This window comes from Protopterus annectens, chromosome 3.part1 (genome assembly GCF_019279795.1).
Source record: "Protopterus annectens isolate FY-2018-M chromosome 3.part1, PAN1.0, whole genome shotgun sequence".
NCBI lineage: Eukaryota > Metazoa > Chordata > Ceratodontiformes > Protopteridae > Protopterus > Protopterus annectens.
The window spans coordinates 1,638,631,004-1,638,643,471 of NC_056732.1; positions in this window are offsets into that span (position 1 = coordinate 1,638,631,004).

Below are 12,468 nucleotides of genomic sequence, written 5' to 3' on the forward strand. Positions count from 1 at the left end.
TTCTGATATACTGCTGTTTCTTCCATATACAAGCTCTTCAAGGGATTTGGTTTTCCTCGTTTGAAATAGAAATGAAAGAAACATACAAAAAAGACAAAATAAAAAGAAAATGGGAAGAAACCATTGTTTTTTGAAGTCAGAATTAGATTACAGAAATATTTTATTTGCCAGCTGTTTAATCTTCTTTGCTAAAATATGGCTGAAATTATTTGACTTCATTATCATCCCTTTGTGTGTGTGTGTGTGTGTGTGTGTGTGTGTGTGTGTGTGTGTGTGTGTGTGTGTGTGTGTGTGTGTGTGTGTGTGTGTGTGTCCATGTCTGTGTGTGTACAGTTTTGAAAAAGGATAAGAGTGTATTACTGCAAAGAAAAGAGCCTCTAAGTCATTGAATAAGCCTTCTCTGGTGACTTCAGTATATACTTTAATAATACCTGTTCATTCAAAACATATCACAACAGCTACTAATTATGTTGTTTACAAAATATCTTTGGATTGGGGGACTATTTCTTACCCTGAGACTAAAGGGAAATAAATATTGTTGTCAGATCACTATGACCTGCAGTTGCAGGAAGAACTCATATGTATGAGAAGAAACAATTTTTGGTGGTTGGGGCTTATCATATGTCATTTTTTTTCTGCATGGTAGTACTTGCATATATATGCCTGCACAACATAGGGTGAGACTCATGAAGATGGAACTGCAGCTTGGAGTGTGTTGGTATCATGCACCGAACCCACAGACATTGCCAATATCCTAGCTGACAGGTTCAGCGCAAACTTCTCCCCCCCTTCCCCACCAAAAGGGCAAATATCTATCCCAGCAGAGTGCTGCCCCCCTGACATCTCAGATGCTCAGGTAAGAGCCGCCCTCTCCAAAGCAAAAAACACAGCATCAATGGGAACAGATGGTGTCCAGGGCTGCGTCCTACATGAACTCCAAGAAGAACTAAACCCAAACATAAAACTACTGTTCAGTCTCTGCCTTACTACAGGATATGTACCCAAAGAGTGGCATACAGCAACAGTGGTCCCTCTCCACAAAGGTGGTGCCTCAACGGATCCTGGAAACTATCGCCCCATAAGCTTGACTAGCTTGGTCTGCAAAGCTATGGAAAGGATCATCATGGACCTCATAAATAAAGATATTGGGGACCTACAGACACTGGATCCTACCCAGTTCGGCTTTGTTAAGGGCAGATCCTGCCTCTTAAACCTGGTCAATTTCTTTGAAACAGTCACCAAGGCCATTGACGAGGGGAAGGTGGTCCACACAGCCTACCTGGACCTTGCAAAAGGTCTAGGTAGGCTGTGTGGACCACACAGCCTACCTGGACCTTGCAAAAGCCTTCGATACAATACCCCACTCGGGCATTATAGATAAGCTCACCAACTTAAATATAAATCCTTATGTCACTAGATGGGTTGCAAACTGGCTCAAGGACAGAACCCACATGGTTAGAATTGCTGGAGGCATGTCAGACTCCAAACCAGTTACAAGTGGCATCCCACAAGGCTCAGTCCTGGGACCTCTCTTGTTCGGTATATATTTCTCGGAGGTACAGGCTAACACGGAAGGACTGTGGCTGACCAAGTTCGCAGATGACTGCAAACTGGGCACCATAATAGACTCTCCAGCCGACACAAGCATCCTACAAAAGGGCCTCATAGAAATAGACAACTGGTGCCAGAGCCATGGCCTCAAGCTAAATGCCAAAAAGTGTATAGTCATCTCCTTTGGCAAAAACAAAGTGCCCACAAATTACCACATAGGTGGTAATCCATTAAGTACGGAAGAAGTAATTAGGGACCTGGGGACCCAAGTTGATAGCAATCTCTCATTTGACAGCCACATGGCCAAAGTGGTTTGAAAACATTGTATATAGCCCACCTAATCATGAAGGGATTCACATCTAGATCAGGGGAGGTCATAGTGCCTCTTTACTCATCCCTCATCAGGCCCATAATTGAGTACAATGCCCCTTTTGGGATGTTCCTTACCAGACACCTGCAGCAACTGGAAAGACCCCAAAAGTACTTCACCAAGAGGATCAAAGGGCTCAAACAGATGACATATGCTGCCCAGTTAAAGAACCTCCAGCTCCACTCAGTGGCATACCACCTGCTCAGAGGCGATCTGTGCCTGATGTAAAGCCATGTCCAACCCGGAATTAATGGACATGCTGCACCTCAGAAAATCCAAATCCCATCGAGCTACGCGCTCGAGAGACTTGAACCTCAGCACTGAAATAAATAGGACATGCTGGAGGGACAGATTCATAACCCAGAGGCTCCTTTCACTCTGGAATAAAATCCCAGTCCAGGTTAGGCAGAGTCCCTCATTGACTCTCTTCAAGAGGAATCTTGATGAGTGGATGGGAGATAGTAGGTTTACCCCAGGTATCACTTCTGTGTCACTGTTAGACAGAGGCACAGAATACTAACCTCGAAAAAGGGCATAGCAAAATTAATTTAAAATGGGTGGCGAAAGCCAAACACACTCTGGCTAGGCTTACAAATGCCCTAGGGCAGATAGTCTAGTATGAGCCTATGAACCTATGAACCTATGCGGTAGGTGAAAGATGACTGCATTATGCAGACATGGTAGAGGATACTTTCATCATGTCAAAAACATGCCATGAACATAGTTGAATGAGGCTACACCAAACAACTGAACTAGTGATGGGTACCTCCACATGCTCCAGCTATGCTGGAATTTAAGTTGCATCTTGCAAAAAATATTCGTGAGTATAATTTCAAGATGCACAGATGTGGTGGATGGTGTCTGCAACAAGCCACAGACATGGAAGAAAGTAAACACTGCATAGAGCAGTATACCTCCAGACTTCAAGGAAAAAGTGATCTGTGGCTCTCTCATGTGTGCTCATGAAGGGTTATTCTGTTATCCCACAGACTGAGTCATTTGTTGTTTGTGAAGAAAAAGACATAAAAAAGAAACTACTGGGCAATAAACTAGAGTGTTGCCTGCATACCACCACAAAATAATATTTCCATAATATTATTTCCAAAAATAAAGCAAGATATGGTATAGCGTGGCTGTATAACATGTGACAAAATTGGAGTGTGACTGCATCCTATCACAAACACAGTCAAAGATGGCTGTCATCCTATAGATATGAGAGTGTGACTCCACCATGCAGCAGATATGGTGTAACATGGCTGCATCAGTTCACATGCATGGTGGAATATAGCTGAAACATTCCACAAATATGGTGGAAAGTGGCTTCAGCATGCCACAGACATAGTAGAGTGTGACTGCATTGTGCCACTGACATAGTAGATTATGGCATCACCATGCCATTGACATGGTGTAATACTGTGCCATCATGCTGCTGAAATATTGGAGGGTATTTCCATCATGCCATTGCCATGGCATAATGTGGCTGCTTCAGTCTACAAACATGATGTAAAGTGACTTTGTTATGTTACAGACATGGCAGACTGTGACCCCTCATGCCATACACATGGTATGTTGCGGATGTAGTATGCCTAATATGATGTAAGGTGGTGCCAATATGCTACAAATATGGTGGAGTGTGGCTCTGTTATGCCATAGACATGGTGGATATTGGTGGCAATGGCTCTATCAGGCATTAATGAGGAAAAGGCCTAAAAGTAGCAAAACAGCAAGTGTCCAGAGCAGTAACCAGAAGCAGACACCCTATACCAAGTTTTATAGGCACAGTTTGTGAATGCAGCTTTCATCCATTTGATTTGCAAAGAGCAGACTTTGTCTAGGCTTGGGATGTGCCATCCCAGTGAAGTTGGAAAATTAACCTAATCACAGCTGGGGAGGATGCAGACCTGGGGATGCATGCTTCTCTGCTCATTACCAGCAGGGCTGCAACGGTAAGGAAATGTGCTACTCAGTTTTACACATCTCAGTTATAGGAAACAAGGGCAAATACAGGTACTAATATAGGTACTGAATACAGACTGGTAATAGAGCAGGAAGGCACAGAATATATACATATCACTACCATGGGGGGGGTCAGTAACACTATGCACACAGAAGTTGAAGTGGGCAGTGGGGTGTTTAACAATGCAGACTGCTGATGACATACTGAAGGGCACAGGATTCTGACTTCTGGCAGGTGGAAGATGAAAGAATAGGTCTGATAACCACTATTTCAGAGTAATGTGAACTGGGAGCAGAGTAGAGTAGGGGATACTTGAACTGCCAAGCCTGTGGGATGGTCTGATACTGGCAGAAGGCAGGCAGGCAGGATGCATTCCAAAAGTTTTTTGAGCACTTCCCTAACCTAAGTCTGCTACAACAGACATGTTCATGAATCTTAATCCTTAATAAAGCCACTATAAACCATAGGGGCATTTAGAAAACCCAGCAGTAATATAGAATAGTGGACTTCATCAGTGCATTGTGTTGCTCTCAGAATGTTACAGCAATAGTATAGTTTCACACCCATTGCCACTGCAACATTCTGACAGATTCTGATGAATTTTCTGGTTGTCACCCCACCCATCCCCACCACTGTCCATCTTAATAATAAAGCATGTTCACTGGTGGGAGTTGAGGAAGTAATAGTTCACATTACAAATGTATCTACTGGTTGGCAAATAAAAATGCTAAAGTAGTCACTTCTTTTACTGTAGATCCCATGGAACTCAATGTAGCAATGTGGTACAGGAATATGCAATCACAGAAAGCACTAGATCTTTCATACCAGTATTACTTAGTAGACTAGATCAGCCCATAATGCAAAGTCCAATATTTTACATAATTGCCACATACTCTAGCAAAAACAAATGGGGCAGGCTGATTCATGGATCATGATCCATCATTTTATTTCTGGAGTCCATTAATGAAAAAATATAAGGGGAAAAGGCCTTTGAAATTCTAACAGTTAAGACAGATGATTAAGGCTATGAGCTGTCAGTAATCTTTACCCTGTAGTCCAGGGACTGACTCTTTCAATTTCTATTGGCAAGCTCTATTACTAAGCAAGTCACTTAAACTGAGTGCTCATGAAAAGAAACACTTGTATCCAATTAGCTTACCCCACTAACAAATAAATAAAAAGGTCATGGACTGCTGTACAAATATGGCTTTTTTTCCCAACTGGCACATTACTGTGAGCCTGCAGAAGTTTTAAGCAAGCAAAACTCAGCCATCTAAAACTGCTGACATAAATGTTTTGGTGCTCAAAATCTCTTGATTATTTCATTGTTTGAAATGTTCACTTATTTCTTGACAATATGTGATGACCTTCCTTGTTTTATTATCTTGACTACTTTGTTATTTAAAATATTCTCTTACTTCTTGTCATTGTGCTATTTTTTCTTTTTATCTGTCTCTTAACACGTTTGTTCTTTTTTCTGTTATTTCTTGACATTATGTGCCTTTTGTTGTGTTATTTCCTAGCATTGTGTCTCTCTTTCTATTTCTTGCCATTGTATTTCTTTCATTCTTTCTTTTGTGTTATCTCTTGACATCGTATTTCTTTCTTTCTCTTATGTGCTGACATTGTGTTCTGAAATCTCTGCCATTATTTTCTAACTTCAATCTTTAATGATTTGCCATTAATTTGCCAGAAAAATACAATTTCATGAAAAACAGACCAAATATATGAGGCAAAAATCTGGATATTCTGCGAAAATCTGTACAGTTGAGAGGTATGATGCTGCTTTTAGTTCTAGAGTCCGGACATCCTCCCCACAGCTATGCTCTGTTGTTTACTGTTTGTGTAAGATGGGGACTTGTGACTGAGTCGGTCTAGATCAGGTGCAGTTATATGCCACATGATTAGTCCTGACATCGTCCCCACAGCTATACTGTGCTGTTTAATGTTTGAGTAAGATGGGGACTTGTGACTGAGTCAGTCTAGATCAGATGCAATTATATGGAACATGATTAGTCCTGACATCCTCCCCACAGCTATGCCCTGCTCTTTACTGTTTGTGTAAGATGGGGACCTGTGACTGAGCCGGTCTAGATCAGATTCAGTTATATGGAACATGATTAGTCCTGACATTGTCCCCACAGCTATACTGTGCTGTTTAATGTTTGAGTAAGATGGGGACTTGTGACTGAGTCAGACTAGATCAGATGCAGTTATATGGCACATGATTAGTCCTGAGGAACTGGGAAGCAGAACACTATTCAATAAAAGATATTTAGGGTTAGAGAGGTCTATAGATGTTGGCAGGTTGGATGGACCTAGGTGGGTGGGTAAGTGGCTATAGCCATGGATAGGTCATATGTGTGAAGTCTGGGAAATGTTAGGACGTAAACATGCAGTAAACTGTAAGGTCTGGAACTCAGTATTTGGAAAACGGTATGGCCACATAAAGAGAAGATTGTGCTGTTTGAGGAATAATGACTGAATGGTTTTCCTCATTTCGGGATGTAAAGCCAACAATGGGAGATGTGAGTTTTAAGTATTTTTTTATTTATATTTTTAACTGTATTATCCATGTCATTGAAGCCCATTTTCAATGCGGTGGTGGTGCTGCAGTAGCACTGTCACCTCACAGTTAGACGTTGTCTGTTCGATTCTCAGTTAGAGCGTCTTCTGTGTGGCGACATGTGTGAATGGGCATTCCTTCATTGAAGGTTGTGCGTTAGGCCCAGCAAGCCGGCATGTAAAAATCTACTGCCAATCATTAGCAGACCGGTGTTCTGCTGTGGCGACCCCTAACTGGGAAAAGCCGAAAGATACAACATTGAAGCCCATTTTCAGTGAATGCCTGGGAGCACTTTGTGGTTAAGTGAGTCATTAAAATAGATAAATGGAGACTGATAGAAACAAGCACAAGAAAACAGGATGAAATTTATTTGTATATCCTAACCCTGAAAGAAAATTCATTTGAAAACTACTAGAGAAGAATTAGTTTAATGAATTAAGTGCTAATGTTAGGAAGGGACTGGGGTTGGTGAGATCAGAATATAATAACCAGGAGGTGAGAACAGGAAACACAATTAGGGAATTAAGAGGGTGTATGAGGGTTTAAAGATAATTTTAAAGATTATAGATGATTGGGTAGGATTAGTGGTCATAGGGCCGCTACAGCAGAGTATTATGGAACATAGCAATACGTTTATAGAAGGGGGTCCAAATGCAGAGATGATCGGGGTCTTAATGGATAGATGATAGGGGTCCAAATGGAGAGATAAGTCAGTAAGCAGAGGAAAGTAGTGTTGCTGGAATTTAATTCATCCTCAAGTCTGGGTGAGTACCTTAACGAGGTGGACCCTGTTTTTCATAAAATCTCATCAAAACAACACTGATATATAGACTGTAGTTTATGTAGCATATATCATGGACAGAAGTAGGTTAAAAATCAGAAGTAGGTTAAAAAATAAAAAAAGATAGCTGGATGCACAAAATCCAGGATAAAAAAGTGCCCAGTCCTGGTAGGCACACTGGTACCAGGACTAGAAAAAGTGACAGTGTAGACTCCCCAAGACATAGATACATTCCTACAATGGGGCTAGCCCAGGCCCAGGGTGATGATGTTGTAGAACTAGCAGTCCACAAAATTCACAAAAACTGATAGGCCAAAAAAGAGCCATAAAGATGATAAAGAAAAGAAAGATATTATATATTGCTACTATTGTGTAAGAAGCCCAGAGTTCCAGACAGAAGATATACAAAAAGATTGAGAGAAATTAGAGGAAAGAAAAGTACTTCCACAAAAAAAATGTCAGAAGCTTCTAATAAAAATTTGTGTTCATTAATACAACAGATTTATAAAAACATTATACAGACCAAGAAACCTTGAGCTGTTTGGAAAAAGAAGCAACTTAGGAAGTGTTAAATATAAAGGACAAAAACATTTAAAAGGTATAAAAAAGAAATATGGACATGCGAAAGAAAGAGAGATCTGATATTGTGCAATATTTATTCAAAGGAGAAAGCCAAATTAATCAATACAAAAAAGGCAGTCCCAAACATATTCAAAGAGAAATACAGGCAAAGGCATCCAGATATGGAAAATTTCACAATAAAAAATAAATAAATAAGATCTCAAAGAGGGAACGTAGAACAGAAGATTAGTAAAGTAGAAGTAAAAAAATTAGAAGTTGAAGTTATAGAATACTTGCAAAGTGAAGGATGTAGTGTAGAAAGTCTAACACAGGTTACATCACAACATGATGGAACAACCAGTATCCAAAGTAAGGAGAAGCAGGAAGATCCGGAAGCATCTGAAGAAGAAATATGGACATGGGAAAGAAAAAGAGATTTAATATGGAGTAATATTTTATAGGTTCATAGGTTCATAGGTAGGTACTAGGCTATTGGCCCTAGGGCCTATACAAGCCTAGCCAAAAAGGTACCCTGGCTTTCGCCACCCAAGAAAATAATTTTCCTGTGCCCCTGTCAAGCAGGGCCACAGAAGTGATCCCTGGGGTGAATTTCCTATTTCCCATCCAATCATCAAGATTTTTCTTGAAGAGTGCTAATGAGAAGCTCTGTTTGACATAGATAGGTAGTCTGTTCCAGAGTATTGGAAGTCTCAGGGACAGGAATCTATCCCTCAAGCATGTTCTGTTTATTGTGGTGACAAGGTTTGGACCCCTAGAGTGTGTAGCTCAGAGGGATTGGGATTTCTTTAAGTGGAGCATGTCCAACAGCTCTGGGTTTGACATAGCTTTGTATGTTAGGCAGAGATCGCCTCTGAGTAGGCGATTTGCAATGGAGTAAAGCTGGAGTTTTTTGAGTCGGTCTGCATAGGGCATCTGTTTGAGGCCAGTAATTCTCTTTGTGAGGTATTTCTGTGGCCTTTCCAGTTGTTGTAGTTGTCTTGTGAGGTACATACCAAAAGGGGCATTATAATGGGTCTAATGCGTGATGAGTAGAGGGGAACAATGACCTTTTTTTTTCTGGATGAGAAACCTTTTGTGATGAGGTGTGCCACGTAGAAGGATTCCTGACCACTGTGGTGATGTGATTATCAAAGGAGAGACTACTGTCCACCTGTGTCCCAAGGTCTCTTATCACACTTTCAGTGTTAAGTAGACTACCGCCTATGTGATAGTTCATGGGTACAGAGTTTTTACCAAAGGGGATAACAATGCACTTTTTGGCATTGAGCTTGAGACCATGGCTTTGACACCAGGCATCTGTTTTAGTGAGGCCCTTTTGTAGGATGTCCACATCATTAGAAGTTTCGATTATGGCTCCTAGTTTGCAGTCATCTGTGAATTTATTTAGCCAAAGACCTTCTGCGTTAGCCTGTACTTCAGAGAAGTAGATACCAAACAGGAGAGGACCCAGGACTGAACCCTGTGGTACTCCACTTGTCACTGTTCTGAAGTCTGATTTGGAGTCTGCTACTTTCACAGTGTGGGTTCTGTCAGTAAGCCAGTTGGCAACCCATCTTGTGACATAGGCATTTATACATAGTTTAGTGAGTTTATCTATAATTCCAGAGTGGGGGATGGTGTTGAATGCCTTGGCGAGATCTAGAAAGGCTGTGTGAACCACCTTACCCACATCTATGGCTTTGGTGACTGCTTCAAAGAAGTCTGTCAGGTTTAGGAGACATGATCTGCCTTTTACAAACCCGAACTGTGTGGGGTCCAGAGTTTGGAGATCTCCAATGTCTTTGTTTATGAGTTCCATGATGATATGTTCCATGGCCTTGCAGACCAGGCTCATCAGGCTAATGGGGTGATAGTTCCCAGGGTCTGTTGTGGCCCCCCCATTTTGTGGAGTGGGATAACCATCATGGTGCACCATTCAATGGGCACAAAGCCTGAGGTGAGGCTGTGACTGAACATGGTACTTAGGTGGGGTGCCAGTTCATTCTGTAGTTCATGTAGACGGCAGCCTGGGATGTTGTCAGGTCTCATGGATGCTGTGTTCTTGGCTTTGGAGAGTGAGGTTTTTACCTGTGCAGTCATGATTGCAGGAGCATTGCATTCTTCCGGTATAAAGATGGTCCCTTTAGGGGGTGAGAGGGGGGTAAAGTTAGCACTGAACCTATCTGCCAGGATGTTGGCAATATCAGTTGGCTCTGTATATTTAGTGCCATTGCGCTGTAATGCAGAGCAGATCTGAGTGTTGCCACTGAGATTCTTGACAGAGCTATAGAAGGCTGAGGGTCATACCTGACTGGGCTCCAAGATCGGAGAGCTCCTCCATGTCCCTTTTCATGTAGTCCAGGGAGGTACATCTCAGGTCACTCACATCTACATGGACAATGACAGAGTCATATTTGTACTTGTTGTGGAGTGACCTGAGTGCATGCGTTATGTGGCGGATCCTGGCACCCGACAAGCAGCTGACAGTAACTTTCTCCTTGTTTAGCCTGGTGAGTGGAACATCAGTGTGCCTGACTATAGAGTCACCTATGACTAGAGTGTTGGATACGTTATGCCTTATGGGATGTAGTTGAGTGGCACACTGAGTATGTGGGCTATGTGTCATTTGGCTTGTGTTGGGGGATGTAGGTTGCTTGCATTTCTACTTTGGAGGTCTCGATTGTTTGGGAAGATTTTTACTGAGAGCCTCCATGAATGTAGGTGTGTGTTTTGTGCTTCTGTGTGTGTGTTTTGGTGGTGTAGATTTTGAGGGACTATGTGATGAGTGTGGTGCTGTGCAAGTGTTTACCTTCACCTCTTGACTGTCTAGTCCAGTCTTCGGTGAAGAGAGCTTTGCTTCCAGTTTGGCTATATAAGTGCAGCTCTCACAGGTCAAAGTGTTGGGTGGTAGGAGGAGTGGGTTGTCTGTGTGCATGAGGCAACTGCTGCACTGTCCCAAGATGCCCAGATTCATCAGATAGACAGGAGAAAACACCAGGAGCTGACCCTTAGACATGCCTGGATAGGTGCTTATTTATTAAGTACTAAAAACTATTTTCTTCAAGACAAGTGAGGAAAGTTGAGCGCTGTAGTAATTTGTAGCTTATTTAGTGCTTACAATGAGTTTTTCACAAGTGCTGAGCTCAAAGAAACAGATTTGAGTGCTAAAACTAAAAAGCTGGCTAGTTGCAAGGGTTTATGCAAACAAGAAGCAAAACTAACCAATACAAAAAAGTAGCCCCAAAGATATTTGAGGAGAAATACAGGCAAAGACATCTAGACAAAGAAAATTTTATAACACAAAAAAATATATATATAAGAAAAAAGAGGAAAAGCAGAAAAGAAGATTAGTAATGGAGAAGTTAAAAAAATAGCAACTGAAGTTATGGAGTACCTGCAAAGTGAAGGATTCAGTGTAGAAAATCTAACTCAGATTACATCACAGTAGGATAGATCAATGGATTCCAAAATTAAGGAGAAACCAGTGGAGCAGGAAACATCTGATCAGTTGCCATATGAAGATACTTTGGAGCCTACCACAGGAAATGAGTACAGATGTTCAATTGGAGTTGCACATCAGGGGAAGGAACAGGAAACTGTCAACTCAGACACACTCAGTGTTGTGGAGTGATAGGCCAGTGAGTTCCCATATTTAACAGCAATGGATGACACAGGATGAAACTGAAGAGAATGTGGCACAGGAATACGCTCTGGAACATTCTATAGAATGCCCATAGGAAATAGAGAACAAAGAATGTGCCCTCAGTTTAGAAGAAAAAGACCTTAGAGAAGAGTTGTGTGGTTTAATAGAGACAGACAGACATAGTGAGATCAATAAAAGAAATACACTACAGAAAGTCAATAAAACCCCCAAAGTTAGAAGTTTAATAAAACAAATCAACACAGTAATTAGGACTGTCCATAGAGATTCATTCAATATAACAGAAGTAAATAGGATATATTACTGTGCAGCAAAATTAATAATAGATAAATTCTTACATTAAAAACACAAGGTAGTAAGGGAATGGAAGGGGAGAAAATGAATGCCATCATGGAAGTAGCAAATAGAGAAAACTATAAAGCAGTTTAAGACAAGAAGTGTTATTGTTAGAGCAGTATAGAAGAAGGAACAGATCAACAAAAATAGAAAGATAGATGTGATAAAAGCAATGTGCAGTAATGGAACAGATCCGGCTCTATTGTGCACTATCACAAATAATAAACTAAAAATATCAGCACAGGCAGAAAAATTTAGAAGATATGCAGATAAATATAAAGGAAACGTACAAAATAAGCAATTTATTCATGACCCAAACAAGTTTTATAGAGAATTGGGAAACAAGGTAAAAGGAATTGAAACACCACCCAAAAAGAATAAATAGATCAATTTTGGAGATCTATGAAGATCCTGTGGAACACAGCAAAGATTCTAAATGGATAGAAGAAGTAAAAGAAAAAATAAGAAATTCAAATGTACAGGATATGAAATGGGATGAAGTAACGTTCAGAGAGATTGAAACTAAGTTAAGAAAAACTACTAACTGAAAAACTCCAAGCCCAGATGCAGTACCTAACTTCTGGCTAAAAGTATTAACATCTATACATGAAGATTTAGCCATGAGTAAAAATTATTTGTATGCACACCCCAAACAGACACCAGTCCAGTTAATAACAGGAAAAAC